This window comes from Mus musculus, chromosome 19, assembly GCF_000001635.26.
Source record: "Mus musculus strain C57BL/6J chromosome 19, GRCm38.p6 C57BL/6J".
NCBI classification, from domain to species: Eukaryota; Metazoa; Chordata; class Mammalia; order Rodentia; family Muridae; genus Mus; species Mus musculus.
Window position 1 is genome coordinate 15,367,946 of NC_000085.6, and position 18,351 is coordinate 15,386,296.

Below are 18,351 nucleotides of genomic sequence, written 5' to 3' on the forward strand. Positions count from 1 at the left end.
CCACCTCTAATCTGGGCAACACATTTTGCCGGAAGCCTATATAAAGACATGGGAGAAGGAAACCTTTGCTCTTTGCCTGCTTGTCTTCACCTTGCTAACAAATTACTTTCTTCATTGGCATTAGTATGTTCTTCTTCAGGATTCCAGCATATGCTGAAGGCCAGCTGAGACATCAAGAATTGTGGAGTGAGCAACTACTGAATTCTTGGACTTTATGTTTGTAGCCAGCCATTGTTGAATTAGCTGGACTGCAGCCTGAAAGTCATTCTAATAGATTCCTTTTATCTATCCTTCTATCTATGTATCTATGTATCTATGTATCTACCTATCTACTTATCTACCTATTTATCTATGTATCTATCTACCTATTTATCTATGTATCTATCTATCTATCTATCTATCTATCCATCCATCCGTCTGTCCATCTACCCATCCATCAATTTCTATCTCTATCTGTCTGTATATACATTTGTATGTATAAAGAGAGAGAGAGAGAGAGAGAGAGAGAGAGAGAGAGAGAGAGAGAGAGAGAGAGAGAGAGAGATGCACATAGAAAGAGGGTGGGGGGAGACTGAGGTTCTACAGAATCCTAACTAGTAAATGCTATGGTTCAATTTCAGTTTAAATGTTTCCCTCAAAGGTTCATGTACTAGTGTTGGGAAGTGGTAGATCTTATTAGATCTGGGACCCAGAAGGAGCTCATGGAAGTACCACCCTCACAAGCAGATGTGCTAACTTACAGGAATTGTTTACACAAGGTATTCTGAGAACCTTCAACGGTTGTAAATAGGTTCTGCTATCTCAGCTCATTTTCTCTGGCTTCAAGACTTAGATAAGTGTTCTTCCCTTCACACATACATGTCGTGATGCCAATCACCATGTTCTGATGTAATCATAGGCTCTCAACAGAGCCAGGAAGATGTAGGAACATGTTATTATACAAGAACCATTAGTTAAATACATTTCTTTACTATTTACCCACCCTCTGGCATTTTCTAATAAAGACAGAAAATAGACTAAAACAGTATGATAACAGAAAGTATTATTTCCTTCTTGTACACAGAGATAGGCAGGGGTAAAGGGCAGTGCATCATCCTTAACAAGTGTCTTCCTTGTACCTATTGGTACAAAGCTATTTTACCACTGTAGGCTAGCAAAGTATAATGTAAAGCAGATAAAAGCTGCTTTCTCACTAACAAAAAGCCTAGAAGTAGCTCACACACAGACGGCACACATTTTGAACTAAAGGAGTTAGCCAAAGATGGGAAGCATAGAGAACTCAAATCAGTTTCAAAATTATGTGGTCAGCAAGCCCTTTAGGAAGTAGAAAGTAAAGAAAAGTGAGAAAGACAAGTTAAGCAAGCCATTACTCTCATGAGAGCTTTAGAATAGCTTAACAAGCCTGAAACACAACAGAGCTAGTAATGAAAAAATATACTCAGAAAGTAAAGCAACATAGTTTGTCCTAAGAACTATAGTATGGGCATTGTCTGGATTAGAAGGAAGTGCACACATGCATCAAATGCATCAAATAACCATGAATGTGCATGATAATATCTGTTGGCCCATATACTAGTGAATGTCACAGCCAACATGGAAATCCGACATTTTCAGATAATATGGCACAGGAAAAATCATGATGGCAATGGAGCAGGCATGCCTGAAACTCCACTTCCATGTGCAATGATGACATTAGAGCACACTCTGACCACCCAAGGGACACAGTCTTTTGCCCAATGCAGCTTGGGATTTTCCCTTCTATGTACCTGCCCACTATGTTTTAAGTGAAAAACAAACTACCTTGTTCTTATAACTCTTCCTCTACTGAGCCTCCTAATAGAGAGCGTATGAATACCAGGCTTGAGTAATGCCATGTCTTCTGCTTACAGTCCACAGTTCCAGGCATCCATCACATATACTTGCAAGAGAGACTGGCAATAATCACTGTCAAATATCTACACCTAAGAAGTATTTTCTAAGGAATGACCTGCATCAGCCAGGGTAGGAAAACTTTTTGTTCCTAGAGGGGCCAGAGTAGGATGATGTGAATTCTACAGGTAAAGTTTGCCAATAAAACAGATCCTAGGGAGTAATTAATGGTTTTTGCTATACCAATCTAGACTCAAAAATTCAGTCTCTTCTTCAAATCCCTAAACTCATTCACCTACATAAGCATGTGTCCGATAGTTCCCAAAGAAGGAAAAATAAACCTAGTACATGGTCAGTTCACTTTCTGGTTTGTCCTGAGTGGATTTTTCTCTTCTAAGCAATAAATACATTGAACTTGCCATCCCCAATTATAGCACAAGTTTATAATTGGTCACAATGTGACAGCTTTTTCAGAGTGGTTAACCACAGTCAAATCTCACACTGGACATGGACATTTCAGTTATCTGCTTCTCTTCTATGTTTGCATGTTCCATTCTCTTCTACATCTTCCTGGGACCAGAAGAAAAGATGAAGCCAGGCATCATGAGACTTTAACACCCAAACTAGACTAAAATGAAGCCATTTGATCTCTCTTATCGAGGGCTGGAGAGATGGCTCAGTGGGTAAGAGCACCCGACTGCTCTTCCGAAGTTCCTGAGTTCAAGTCCCAGCAACCACATGGTGGCTCACAACCATCCGCAATGAGATCTCAGTCTTCTGGAGTGTTTGAGGACAGCTACAGTATACTTACATATAAAATAAATAAATAAATCTTAAAAAAAAAAGAAAAAAAGAATTTGCTTTCTAAAAAAAAAAAGAAGGTAAATGATCTCTCTTATCAAAACAAAGTTTGCTTCTTTGTGCCATTTTAAAGAAAAACTGAAATAATTCCTCTGAAAAGAGTAAAAAGGATTACATGTCACAGTTTTAAGGAGAGAGGTGGTAAAGAGTAGTGCTTTGAAATGCAGAATAGACACGAGCCATCAGCAGAACTCTCTCAACAGATAGACTCCGCCAGTTCTATTTGCCAGATGTTTTGGGGTTCTCTAGGTATAGTAGGTGTAGCAATTGCAAGGATGACCGCCAGAATATTCCTTTCTGCCACCATAATTTCCATATAATGACCAGCTAGTGAACCTGGACCACACACTGGGGACAATGCTGACTTCATAGTTGACTCACCTGAACATGAAGCACAGCAGAGACATACCTTTGATATTTAATCCACTGATGTGGGACTTCCATGCTTCCTACCTATGCTGACAGACAGAAACCCTCCATCACTAAATCCTTTCTGGATTTAATGAATAATTAATGACCACCTGATAATTTAATGTACCCTGATAATTTCATGTTCACACCAAACAGAGGCAAAGTTGTGGTTTATGTCAGATGCAAGGTCTGAATGCCCAGCCTAGACTTGGTGGTGCATGCCTGCAATCTCAGCACTTGGGAATGAGAGAGTGAGACCAAGAAGCAAGCCTAGGATGGATAGAAAAGGTGGGGCTAATCTACACTTTATGAGAACCCCATCTCAAAAGAGAGAAGGAGAGAGAGAGAGAGATCTGAATTCTGGCTTCACCTCTAGCTCTCATTCAATTACAGACAGGATTCCATTTATTCATCATATATTTTCTAATCCATTTTAGACCACTACTTTTAGCCTCCCCAAAAGTTTATAGTTCCCAGTATTCCTGTGCATTAGAGATATTTTCTTCTTGAAATTGGCACATAACTGGTAAAAATCTAACCTTTAAAAAAAATCACTGTCTTCAGAGAGCACAGGAAGAGCTCAGAAGTGAGAGTTAAAAGAACAATTTTCCTTTTAGTAATGTCTTCCCTCCAGACAAGGGGGACAAAGGCAGCAATCTGAATGATCGCCCCTCCTGGACTTCTTATTAGCTATCCCCAGCGATGGCAGGACATGGGCTTTGTACCACGCTGCCACCATCACTAGAGAAGCACTCATCTCTCCATTCTGTGGCTGAGCAGGTGCTGGATGCAAAGCTGGACGGTGACCCAGTTTATTGCACTGAAGAAACAGAACAACGCCCCAGCTGGGGAGAAGACATTCCAGCTTCGCTCTTTTCAGAGATGTTTGTATAGATAAATGGAAGTTTATGTGAGTACAGAGGATATATTGTCCTCCAGATGCACATGTGTAACTTCGATTCAGCCGGCAGTCATCATTATAATAACTGAGGTTTATAGAAGGTTCTTTTTCTAGAAGGATCCCAAAGAGCTTCACAAAACCCTCACAAATTACTGGCAAAAGCCTTCTTTCAGATCCACATGGAGAATCTCTGTGCTAATATTCTGCTTTCCCAGAACAAAACGACCAGATGTCAATGAAAGATTACCCACATGTAAGGAGAATAGAATATTGGAGTCAAAACTGACCATGGGGCCAGGACAAGTGGAATTTTTGCCCCAAATACATATAATGGCTGTGTCTCTCCCCACCTATGGTATTGTAAATGACAGCTGCTTACAGCTACCCACTAGTATGCACACTGTCTCTATAATGACAGTAAAAGAAAAAAATGACTTTGTTGCACCCTTTTGGAAACGTCACGGGGGTTAGACATAGAGAATTGTCCTCGGAATTTTTTTCCTTCTTGTCACATGTGACACAAGTTCACTTGTTCCAAGCTTAATAATATGGATTAAAAACCAGGAATTCAACTGTAAACTATTCTTAAAACAAAACAGCTCCAGTATAAGCAAATTGTGGTTTCTACTCAATAAATTACAGTTTAGATAGAGTTCCCTTCTACACTTATAATCAGGACTTGAGTTGGAAGGGGACTTAAATTAAATCTTGCAGTTCTTTCTAGAGAATTGAATCATTTTTCTCTGATGTACCTTATTCACATTCAGACTAACCCACTCATACCACAGGGAAGAGGCTGAGTTGAGATTCACATTCAATTCAAGGCCCAAATCAAATTTAAATATTATAGCAAGAATTAGTTATATTTACACATACTATGTAAGTTTCGTTAAAAAGTTATCCATTTGAAATATTTTGTGTCCTTTAAGCCAAACAGATTTTTTTAATGCCAAACTATACTTTATTTAGGCACATGTTAGAAATCATCACACATTTTCACAGAAAAATGAATCTCTTTGTTCAACTAAAATGATATGTTCTGAGGTGTGACTACATTGTAATAGAACTCTTAAAAATCATACAATGGGGTCTGGACAGCTGGCTAAATAGTTAACACCACTTATTGCTCTTTCAAAGGACCCAAGTTCAGTTTCTAGCATGAGTCAGGTGTTTCATAACTGCCTACAAATTCAAATTGTTTTATGCTCTTCTCTGGCCTCCATGGTACCATGTGCCCACATCACATCATAATCTCCCTCTCTGTCTCTCTCTTTCTCTCTCTCTCTCTCTCTCTCTCTCTCTCTCTCTCTCTCTCTCTCACACACACACACACACACACACACACCGGTACATAATTAATGCACAGAAAATAAATCTTAAAATAATATAAGTAAAATTTAAAAGAAAAAAACCTATTATAAGTTTTACATTAAATAATATAAAATGTGGACAGCTTCAAATTATATCTTAAGTCCATATGAAAACTCAAGTTCAGGAGAAAAAAAATAAAAGTACACATTTGTGTATTTGGAGAATTTAGTAACCTGCATAGGATAGAAAAGTCAGGAGGTAAAATTTAACTTGAGACTTGAAGATCTGGAGGTGACTGTGAACTTTGGACAGTTGTGAACCCCCTGATAGATTCTGGAAGCCAAACTTGGGTCCTCTGGAAGAACAGTAAGGTGGTAACTCACTGAGCAACCTCCCTAGCCACACCTTGCCCCCATGTGATTTTCAGACTCCTATTACAATGTAGTAACATCCCATCAAGGACAAGGATATCCAAAAGGATGTTGCTGCCTCCTCTCCTGCCTTCTCACCTAGTCTACTTCATTCCTGCATCAAAGGAGAGCAAACGTGGGTGCCAGTGGGAGACATTTCTAAGTAGCACAAAGGTGTGATTTTGCTCATTTAAGAGCAAATCTTACAAACATGTAAGATACCCCCATTAAGATAATCATCAGGGAAATGCAAATTAAAACAACACTGAGATTCTACCTCATACCAGTCAGAATGGCTAAGATCAAAAATTCAGGTGACAGCAGATGCTGGCAAGGATGTGGAGAAAGAGAAACACTCCTCCATTGTTGGTGGAATTGCATGCTTGTACAACCACTCTGGAAATCAGTCTGGCTGTTCCTCAGAAAATTGGACATAGTACTACCGGAGGATCCCACAATACCTCTCCTGGGCATATATCCAGAAGATGTTCCAACCGGTAAGAAGGACACATGCTCCACTATGTTCATAGCAGCCTTATTTTATAATAGCCAGAGGCTGGAAAGAACCCAGATGTCCCTCAACAGAGGAATGGATACAAAAAATGTGGTACATTTACACAATGGAGTACTACTCAGCTATTAAAAAGAATGAATTTATGAAATTCCTAGGCAAATGGATGGACCTGGAGAGCATCATCCTGAGTGAGGTAACCCAATCACAAAAGAACTCACATGATAAATACTCACCGATAAGTGGATATTAGCCCAGAAACTTAGAATACCCAAGATACAAGATACAATTTGCAAAACACAGGAAACTCAAGAAGAACAAAGACCAAAGTGTGGACATTTTGTCCCTTCTTAAAATTGCGAATAAAACACCCATGGAAGAAATTACAGAGACAAAGTTTGGAGCTAAGACGAAAGGATGGGCCATCTAGACACTGCCATACCCGGGATCCATCCCATAATCAGCCTCCAAACACTGATACCATTGCATACACCAGCAAGATTTTGCTGAAAGGACCCTGATAATCTCTTGTGAGGCTATGCCGGGGCCTGACAAACACATTAGTGGATGCTCACAGTAAGTTTTTGAATGGAACACAGGGCCCCCAATGGAGGAGCTAGAGAAAGTACCCAAGGAGCTAAAGGGGTCTGCAACCCTATAGGTGGAACAACAATACGAACTAACCAGTACCCCCAGAGCTCGTGTCTCTAGCTGCATATGTATCAGAAGATGGCCTAGTAGGCTATCATTGGGAAGAGAGGCCCATTGGTCTTGCAAACTTAATATTCCTCAGTACAGGGGAATGCCGGGGCCAAGAAGTGAGAGTGGGTGGGTAGGGAGTGGGGGGGGGGGAGCATCTGGGGGACTTTTGGGATAGCATTTGAAATGTAAATGAAGAAAATACCTAATTAAAAAAAATTTTTTTTTTAAAAATCAGGAACAGCTTAACAGATGAGCATTTTTGCTGAGGTGCTGACCCTTCGTGAGTGGTCACTGAAAACACCTGAAACACAAGTAACAGATGGCTGCCTGCTTCCGTTCTGAACCACACACATTGGAAACTTGTGTTTTTGTAAGTGGAGCACAGGCCGATATATGTGGAAAGCATCAATAGATTGCACATGGTGGATAGACCTCACAAAAAACAAAGAAGAAAGGTTAATCAAATTATGAATAAGACAAAGAACAAGTAATAGTTACATCACAGGTGACAACATAAGGGAAATATATGAGGCTTTTGTAAACCCACAGGAAAATATGAATATTCCATTATAACAAGAACAAAAAGTGCTACAAATGTTAGTTCTTGGTCTGGAGATGGAGGCCAGAGCTAGAACGGCTGCCTAGTTTACAGGAGGCCATTGGTCATTGGGGAAAAGAGAGTTTTATCTGGTTAACAACCAAAACAATGATTATTAAAGTAGTGCTATGATACTTATCACCTGTCATGTTGATTTAAAACTAATGCTGTGAAGCCACACTGTTATAGGAAGCATATATGATTATATTATTTTTGATTGATGTTTGGAAATAAAGAATGGTTTCATGTCATTTGGTTCAAGAATTTTATTTTTATTAGTTTATCATAAAAAAATAACAAAAAATACATAAGATATGTATTCAAAATACATTCTCCAAAATACGTTTTTTTTTAATAACAATTCACAATTAGAAGCAATTCTGACATCCTTGTGTAGGAAGAAACTAATTAAGTAAATCCCACAGAGTTGAGAAAACAGTACTGTGTAGTCTTCTTACAGGGTGCTGCTGTGTTCTGTTTGTTTGTGGTTGATTGGTTTTCAGATGGGATCTTATGTAGCTAGTTTTAAGATGGAATCTTATGTAGCTCAGGCTGGGTTCAATGTCACTGAGTAATCAGGGTAGTCCCTGAACTGATGTGCCCTCATTTCCTGAGTTGATAAAATTACAAGTGTGTCTTTGTAGTATTCTACCTTCAATAGATAAAATATATGATATTCAATTAATACATATAGCATGATTCCATCTAGTTTTCTAAAAGTTATACACAGTGATAGAACAAGTTGAAGTAGAACAAGAAAAAGATTGTAGATAAATTTCTATAACTACCATCTGTTCCTTTTGTTATAAGAGGAAACACTTAATTTGAGGTGTTTTTTTTTTTAAAAGAAACTGACTTATACAACTTTCTTAGAAGCAAATGAGCATCTAGCTGTAATTTTACTCTTTTCAGAAACACCGAAATCTTTGAGCCTTATTATTCCCAAGACAAAAGTCCAAGTCTCTGAAAAAGAAGGTTAGAGAAAAGAATACAAACAATGACAAGAAATTAGGTCAAATGGCAGCACTGCTCTTTCACCCAAGTCTGATATGTATGCAAGCCAGTGACCTATCACTCACTGGGCATCATCAAGGAACGGGAATTCTTCAAGCCTCCATTATCTCAGACTCTATGAAAACTTGAATACAAGGTTTCTAAACTCTGGAATGAATCTTGCTCTTGGGTGGGAGTAAGGTATCCCGACATTACTGCAAGAATGTAGAGCTAGCTCTATTCCTGGTATCCCAACATTCCTCACCACCACAGAGATCTAATCTGATTTCTAGTGTCTGTTCATTTGTTCTATCACAGGACACTGTTTTCTGCTGCACTGTGACAGTGTATGTATTGTGGCGGTACTTCCTCCCTTGTTTATGGACTGAATGTTTATGTTGTCCCTTAAATTCATATGCTAAAGCCTTAACTTCCAGTGTGGATGTATTTGAAGATGGGATTGGAAGGGTGAGCTTCTGATAGGCTTTTGATAGATACCCTGACAGAAATTTTAGTCACCTGGAAAGAGGGACTGCAACTGAAAAATTGCACCCATCAGATTGGTTCATAAGCATTTATATTAGACATTTTCTTGATTAATGATTGATACAGGGGACAGTCTACTGTGGGCAATGCCATCTTTAGGGAAATGGGTCTGAGCCATATAAAAAAGTAGCTTAGTGAGCCAGAGAGAGAGCAAGCTGATAAGCATCTTTGGTAGATTATTACCTGGAAATGTAAGATCAAATAAGCCTCTTCGTCCCCAACTTGCTTTTGGTCAGTGTTTTATCACAGAAACAGACAAGCAAATTAAAAGAAGACTGAAAATTTTCTTTTCTTTGGTGGGAGAGAACAGAGCAGAGTGTTGTGGCTAATTTCATGTATTTCTCATTTTATCATGTTCACTGACTACTCCAGTGCCCTTAGGAGTGCTGGATTCTGAGTAGCTTACAACTAAATCCTTTGAGGCATGAACCATTCCCCCACACTCTACATTTCTTCTCCACCTGTAGCAGCCCATACTCAATTACTCGTAGATGCAGGAGCACCAAGGCCAACCTCCTTGCTGCCAAGTGGCATAAATCTGTATAGTAATTCCAGCTTCAGACTTTTATGTGGGATTAGCTGAGACTTTGCTGGGTAAGGCAACTCAGTTCAATTTTTCCCATCTCAATTCTGCTTTTCTTTCTTTTTCTTTTTTTTTTTTTTTTAAGAAAAACTAAGTTTCAAGTGCTAGTCTCATACGTATGCTCCCTAAGCCTTGCAAACACATATTCATCTTCCACTCTGGTTCTTATGTAAACTAACCTAAGACAGTGCAGGTGAATAATCAGGTCATTGCTGGTGGTATAAACAGGTGTGAAAGACACTCCAAAACAGAGTTACAAAATTCTTTCTCCCTTTGCTAAACATCCTGTTGATTAAGCTCTCTATTCCATGTTCCTGTGCACAGCTCCTGGACAGTATTGGATCTATATGAGTCACAGTTCAACTTCAGTTCTTCATGGCTGGCCATGGCCCACTGGTCTGGTTAGAGACTCCTAAATAACATCTGTAGACTGCAGTGCATTGCCTGACTTTGTCCTTGATAGAACACATTCCTTTTAAAATACACCACTGATGCACATGGATCTATATTTCTTCTCAACATCTACTTGTGCAAAGGGTCATGATCATCATATATTATGAGATTACCAAAAATCAAAAGATTCATAACTTGGATTATTTTTCCTAGAAAGAAAATTTTCAAGAAATAGGGAATACTCAATAATTTCAATCTAAATGAGGATCCGGGTTAGATGCTATGTGAGAGTCTATAGAGTATAAGACAAGGCAACAGTGGGATATCAGTCAGCCCTTTGAGTGAGGGACTGGTGCTAAACACTTGAAGGATAATTTTTTAACCATACTCTCTTATCACAGGAAATCTTTCCGTTTTAATTCCACACAAAAGTAGCTTGTACTTCAGACACTGAATGTAAATTGTGTGCATAATGAAAGTATAAGCCTGGGTCCAGGAGACTTCTCATATATGTGCCAGTCTTGTGACATATGGATCTGTGAAGTTGACTTAAAAATATATGCTTAATCATAATTCTGGTAAGCCTTGAAGTAATTCATCCCCACAGTTGGGTTTAATATTCTGATTATTTTGAACACACATGCATATACAGCTAATGATTTTAAAACCTTTTTCTAAAAATCTGAGGTACAAAGCAAGCTCAGTTTGCACATTTTATTAATATAACAAATGGGCTACAGATGTTTGCACCACATGGTAGCGAAGTTCCTCATGATGCCCATTACTAAGCAAAATAAACACTCTGGGTACCTGCTCCATTAAAGTTCTCCTAGGTGATATCAACTGGTTCTTCGCAGGAATTTGGGAATTACTGTTACCTTGTTTGCAAGGATCCCGTGTCAGCCAATGAAAGATTTGCCTCAGGCCAAAAGCATACCAGGCAATGGTGAATTTTTTATGAGTCAGAGTTTCGATTGATTCCTAATTTAAATAATCTTGTACATTTCTACAAAAGTGGAAATGAGATGTGACAATTTAATTTTCTCTACCATTAGAATAAAAAAAAAGATTTTTAAACTATATTCCATCACCAGGGACTAGTTTAGAATTACTCCGGAATGACATCACCCTTTCTAAAGATCAGCATTTGGGTTAGAATCACTGCTAGTGTATGAATTTAACTTTTCAGCCACCCTGTGAGTGTTCCCACTGGGGTTCCTAAAACTGCTTCTTTCCACCTATGAGTCATGAGGGTCCTTGTCCCTGTGATAGTCAGGTTAGGCTCCTCTGCCACAGCTGTCAAACCTCTGCTGACTGCTCACAACCACCATATCTTATCCATGGAATGTTCACTCTTTACTGTCTGATGAGTGCATTAGTCACATTGCAGTTGTTGTGATAAAACACTATGACCAAGGTGACTTAGAGAAGAAGGAATTTACATTGGCTTAAGGATACAAAGGGCTAGAGTCCCCTATGGAGGAAACAGTGTGACATCTGTGACATCCATGGCTGAAACGGGAAGCTGAGAGTTTAGATCTCAACCACAAGCACAAAGGAAAGAGAGCAAGCAGAAAAGGTATAAATAAAGCTTTGTTCTTCAGAGTTCACCCTAGTGATCTACTTCTTCCAGCAAAGAAGACGTATGCATTCTCCCAAAACAGTGCTACCAGCTGGGGAATAAGTGTTCAAATATCTGAGACTGTAGGGAACATTTCTCATTCAAACCTCTACACTAAGTGTTTGTACTTTGCTTCATACTAAAATTCTTGCTTTACTGTTGATAGGAATATCTGAAACCACATTCCTAATACTTAATGGGATATCAGAAACCCCATTTTTTCTCCTGAATGCTTTCACTTTTATTCCTCAACATACTAGTGATACAAATGTTTTACATTTACCATTGTTTAGTGATATATGTTTAGTGAGTTTTATACATAGTTTTATACATGTCCATATCCATCCTGGGAAAGATAAGGACATTTAGCCCGAATACCAATAGATCAGAGAGGGTGCCCAGAGAGCCTTCACCCACATCTTCAAGGCCACCTACTCTTTTGGATGGTAATGGCCTCAGAAAAATGAAATTGGGGGAAGGACTCTTTTTCTTAGGATCCACATGGTTACTGGTAATGCTCAGTTGTAGATGGCTCTCCTTCATTATTGGATCAGCTTCTGGATACTGGAGGTAGCTCCATTAAATTACAATCACAGACCAGTTTCTGTGGTCCTGTAACATCACCAGCAATGGCTGCCACCATCTCTCTAAGATGCTTAGACAAACACTGAGCCTGGAGCACTTGGATCTGGGGCTAAATAGCATTGGAACCACAGGTGCAAAGTTTCTGTGTGAGACTTTGAAGAACCCCAAGAGTAAATTGAAAAGTCTGTGGCTGTGTGGATGCTCCATCACTCCATCAAACTGTAAAGACTTCTCTGCGGCTTTCAGAACCAACAAGAGCCTGAACACCCTGGACCTGTCTGAGAATGCCATGGGAACTGACACAGTAAAGAGATTCTGTGAAGCCTTGAAACTTGAAATTTGCTCCCTCTAAAAAAACTCATTTTTTATATTCAGTTCCCTTAAAAAATAGTTCCATGTAAGCATGTAATACATGCAAGCAGGAATGACCTTGAGCTTAAGAATGTTTGTGGGTATAGGTGTGTGTGCAGGTGTGGGGGTCATATTTGAGGAGGCCAGAGAAGGTGTTATGGTTTGTATATGCTAGGCCCAGGGAGTGGCACTATTAGAAGGTGTGGCCCTGTTGGAGTAGGTGTAGCCTTGTTGGAGTAGGTGTGTCACTGTGGCTTTAAGACTATTGTCCTAGCTACCTGGAAGCCAGTATTCTGCTAACAGCCTTCAGATGAAGATGTAGAACTCTCAGCTCCCCCAGCACCATGCCTGCCTGGATGCTGCCATGCTCCTGCCTTGATGATAATGGACTGAACCTCTGAACCTGTAAGCCAGCCCCAATTAAATGCTGTCCTTAAAAGAGTTGCCTTGGTCATGGTGTCTACTCACAGCAGTAAAACTCTAGCTAAGACAGAAGGACAATCTCCATCAATCTCTAATTTAATTCCTTCAAGGCAAGGTCCCTTAGTGAGTTTGGATCTCTGTGTTTTTGTGCTAGGCTGACTGGCAACAAGTTCCAGTGATTCTCTTATCTCTATCCCCACCCAATATTGGGGTTACAAGCACATGAACTATGTTTGGCTTTTGCCATGGGTGCTGGGGAGGTCCACTTGCTTATGTAGAAGGCACTCTACCATAAACAACCACAAACACAGACACTATGGCAGATGCCAACAAGAGCCTGCTGACAGGAGCCTGAAATAGCTGTCTCCTGTGAGGCTCTGCCAGTGCCTGGCAAATACAGAAATGGATCCATTGGACAGAGCACAAGGTCCCCAATAAAGGAGCTAGAGAAATTACCCAGGGAGCTGAAGGGGTCTGAAGCCCCATAGGAGGAACATCAATATGAACAAACCAGTACCCCCAGAGCTCCTTGGAACTATACCACCAATCAAAGAAAACACATGGTGGAACTTGTGGCTCTAGCTGTATATGTTGCAAAGGATGGCCTAGTCGGTTATCAATGGGAAGAGAGGCCCTTGGTCCCATGAAGGCTCTATGCCCCAGTATAGGGGAATGCCAGGACCAGGAATGGGAGCGGGTGGGTTGGGGAGAGGAAGAGGGGGAGGGGAGGAGATAGGAGATTTTTGGAGGGGAAACTAGGAAATGGAATAACATTTGAAATGTAAATAAAGGAAATATCTAACAACAACAACAACAAAAAGGCAACTCATATCCACCAAGCAGTCTTTGCAGCTTCAAGCACCAGAATCTAGAATTCACTGCTGAGATGAGCTCACATGTTCACATTGGATCATGTCTAACATATATTTGGAGAGATTAGTAATTGTATTAGTCAAGGTTTCTCTAGTGGATCAGAACTTTGATATGAGAGAAAGAGAGAGACAGAGACAGAGTCACAGCAAAAGACAGATACAAAGAGATAGAGATGATAGATAGATAGATAGATAGATAGATAGATAGATAGATAGATAGATAGATAGGTAGGTAGATAGATAGATAGATAGATAGATAGATAGATAGATAGATAGATAGATAGATGAATGTATTATCAGCTTTGAAATAGTAACAACAGCAGAATCACACCTAAATGCTGGAAACCTAGCAGTTTATAAGTCCTTGAGACTGGATATCTCTAAAGTGGAAAGTTTTGGTTTCTTTCACAACTCAGTTGTGTCTCATGACATTTTTCTGGAAACTGTCTCGTGAGAGGGTATATGATGCTTTTCTGAGAACAGACACTTGAGTGGCCATGTGATGTTTAGAAAGAACATACATAGAACCCCGCAAACAGCAAGAGAATGAGGTGCAATGCTTTACTTCTTCACTGGTCTTCGCTGGTCTTAACTTCATAGAGAGAAATGCACCAAAGAACTTCTCCTGGTATTCCAGCTGATTCTGGCCACTTTCTCTGACTCACTGAAGATTTGGCAGAACCTTGCTGTTTCTGCTACATTGTGGCACCACTGCTGATTTGCATTCGGTGTTTGCTATTGAACCAAACTGCTGGTATCCTGACAATGAAAAGTGGAATTGCCCCAAGGAACTACTTCTAAATAAGGCCACAAGACCCTTTTCCTATTAGCCTTCATTCCCCCTACCTCTGGTTGGTGGGTTAGAAAGAAGGTCAAAGCGTTAAATTAAGAACCTTAAATAAAATAGGAAAGCTTAAAATTGCAAAGCTTGTGTAAGGCAAAAGACACTGTCAATAAGACAGGCCACCAACAGATTGGGAAAGAATCTTTACCAATCCTAAATCAGATAGGGGACTAATATCCAATATATATAAAGAACTCAAGAAGTTAGACTCCAGAAAAATCAAATAACCCCATTTAAAAATGGAGCACAGAGCTAAACAAAGAATTCTCAACTGAGGAGTATTAAATGTCTGAGAAGCACCTGAAAAAAATGATCAACATCCTTAATCATCAGGGAAATGCAAATCAAAACAACCTTGAGATTCCACCTCACACCAGACAGAATGGCTAAGATCAAAAATTCAGGTGACAGCAGATGCTGGCAAGGATGTGGAGAAAGAGGAACACTCCTCCATTGCTGGTGGGATTGAAAGCTTGTACAACTACTCTGGAAGTCAGTCTGGAGGTTCCTCAGAAAATTGGACATAGTACTACCGGAGTATCCAGCAATACCTCTCCTGGGCATATATTCAGAAGATGTTCCAACTGGTAATAAGAACACATGCTCCGCTATGTTCATAGCAGCCTTATCTTATAGTAGCCAGAAGCTGGAAAGAACCCAGATGTCCCTCAACAGAAGAATGGATACAGAGAATGTGGTACATTTACACAATGGAGTACTACTCAGCTATTAAAAACAATGGATTTATGAAATTCTTGGACAAATGGATGTATCTGGAGGATCTCATCCTTAGTGAGGTAACCCAATCACAAAAGAAGTCATTAGATATGCACTCATTGATAAGTGGATATTAGCCCAGAAACATAGAACACCCAAGATACAATTTGCAAAACACAAGAAAATCAAGAAGAGGGAAGACCAATGGGTAGGTACTTCATTCCTCCTTAGAATAGGGAACAAAATACCCATGAAAGGAGTTACAGAGACAAAGTTTGGAGCTAAGATGAAAGGATGGACCATCCAGAGACTACCCCACCTGGGGATCCATCCCATAATCAGCAACCAAACCCAGACACTATTGCATATGCCAGCAAGATTTTGCTGAAGGGACCCTGGTACAGCTGTCTCATATGAGGCAATGCCACTGCCTGGCAAATACAGAAGTGGATGCTCACAGTCATCTATAAGATGGAACACAGGGCCCCCAGTGGAGAAGCTAGAGAAAGCACCCAAGGAGCTGAAGTGGCCTGCAACCCTATAGGTGGAACAACAATATGAACTAACCAGTATCCCCAGAGCTCATGTCTCTAGCTGTACATGTAGCAGAAGATAGCCTAGTTGGTCATCATTGTGAAGAGAAGCCCCTTGGTATTGCAAACTTTATATGCCCCAGGACAGGGGAATGCCAGGGCCAAGAAGTGGGAGTGGGTGGGTAGGGAAACAGGGCGGGGGGAGTATAGGGAATTTTCGGGATAGCATTTGAGATGTATATAAAGAAAATATCTAATAAAAATCATGCTTAAAATAAAAGAACTTTAAATAAAATACGTTTTGAAAAAAAATCTAAGCCTACAGTAGCTCAGTGGAGTAGTTCCACAGTGGCTGTCTCTCAGTGGAGGGGCAATAATTCCTTAGTCTAGTAGGCTGGCTGTCCCAGCCATCCCAATCTGGCCCAGGACACTGGGGAGATTCCTGAAGAACCCTGGTCTATAGTCTATCATGGAAGACAAACATGATGGTTGTCACAGCAGTGAAAGAGTCAGCAGCAGCAACAGGGCAAATTAGCTCAGCAGCAAGGAGGAAGGTCAAGGAAGAAAAGAGGAGCCAATCTTCCTTTTGCCCTGCTCTTTTAATCTGGACTGCTACCAGATGATGCCACCCGCCATCATAGTAAATGGTTCTTCCACACCAATCAAGAAATCTCCCTACTAGGACGATTCTGATTTGTGGAAAATTGACATTTAAACTATCCATAATCATTATGTTAAGCACAGAAACTTTGGGCTTGTGTGAGTCTGGTAATTAGCACTTATACTTCTATACCTCGAAATTTGAAAGCACCATTAGGCAGTGCTAAGGAGGTCCAGATGAGCCCCTGGAAGGATGTTCTGCACAGCAGACTCTGCTGCCCTCTCACTGGGACTTCTTTCTCTGGGGGTTGGAAGTACTCACTGCAGGGAGTGCCATCAATTCAGGCTTCCATTATCAGTAATTCTGAGTTTAAGTGTAAGATCTTTATCTACTTTGTTACTATGATTGAGTTATTAATGTTTCCAATCTGCTAACATGCATTTCCACTTAATATGGAAAACTAAACAAATAGCTTTTCCTTCAATGGATACTCTGAAATGCCTGCTAAGCCAATTTTGAAGCAGCTATTGCCACTGTGGGATACAGTGGATCTACCACAGGAGGCAGCTTCTAAATGGACTTGTCCACCTTTCAAAATCTTCCTCACCATGCCAAAATGTTCTAATTATAACCTTTGATACAGCATACAAGGAGCATCCCATGGCATTTGAAGCTGAGAAGGAGATTGGTAGGCTAGCCATCTTAAGCCTAATTAGAGCTGTGCAAGTGTGTCGTGCAATTCTGAAAGGAATCACTCTACTGGATTCCAATCTTACAGTCCTAGAGAATGCAGAGAGGCAACGCTTTCCTCTTTTCAAAACATGGTTTTTAAGTGCCTAGAGCAGGGACAAAAACGTTTGAATAATTAAACCCCTTCCCTCTTTCTCTCTTCCTCTTTCCAAGGAAGGATATATATATATATATATATATATATATATAATTATGACATGATAACTATTTCTTTGAGGGTAGAGATGCTATCATGCACTGCAAAATGACATTTCAATCAACAGCAGATGACACACAAGATTGTGGCCCCCCAAAATTATAATGGAGTTGAAAAACTCTTATAGCCTAATGACTGCACAGCTGCATTGTTTATATTTGTGGTGTTGCTGGTGCAAAAAAAAATCCTAATTTGCTTCCACACAGTGAGTGGTATTAGATTATGTGCAGACAAACAGTCCTCTATAATGCATAGGACTTGATAATGACAAATGACTATGTTCCTGGTTTACAGCATTTACTCTGACTTTTACTGTTGTTTTATTACATACTCTTAGTTTATAAAAGTTCACTGTGAAACGGGATACTGTGTCATACAGCAGCCTCCTATATCTTATTTTAACAAGTTTCTTGATTACATTAGGAAATTACATCAAATGCTACACCATCTAGATTATGGGCATATACTCCATGATGCTCACTAGCAGTCAAAATTGACACATTTCTCTGTACTTAGCTCTTCATTAAGCAACACATAGTCAAATTTGCAAAGTTTGGTCACTGTGTAGAAGGTGCACAGGGCGTTAGTGGCAACATGGGGATAAAGAGGGTCTTTGCATTGAGCACCGCTGTGTTTTCAACAGCAACATGAGGCTACCCAGTGCTTCACATTTTGTGATGGACACACATGCACACTTGAGCACCCTGGAGCTTCTAGAAGTACTACAAGGCTCAGAGAGAAGAGCAGCACACCAACTGTCCATCAGCCT